We start from the raw sequence: 359 nt of genomic DNA on the forward strand, positions 1-359 counted from the left end.
CCTTTGATGTAGTGAAGAATTCTCTTGGTTGCATTCAAGTGAGATTGGTCTGGTGCCTCCATATATCTGCTGATGAATCCGACTCCGTAGAGTATATCTGGTCTGGTACATGTCAAGTACCTTAAGCTTCCTACTAAGCTTTTGAAGTAAGTTGGATTAACATTTCCAACTTCACTCTTCCTCAATTCTATTCCATTCTCATTTGGAGTTGATACCGGATTGCTGCTTTTTATCTTGAACCTTTCAAGAATATTTTTGGCATAACCGCTTTGGGATACAAAAATCCCTTCTTCTTTCTACGTTACTTCTAAGCTAAGAAAATATGCCATTAGATCAATGTCTGTCATCTCAAACTCCTG

This window comes from Populus euphratica, unplaced genomic scaffold (genome assembly GCF_000495115.2).
Source record: "Populus euphratica unplaced genomic scaffold, PopEup_1.0 scaffold200.1, whole genome shotgun sequence".
Lineage (NCBI taxonomy): Eukaryota > Viridiplantae > Streptophyta > Magnoliopsida > Malpighiales > Salicaceae > Populus > Populus euphratica.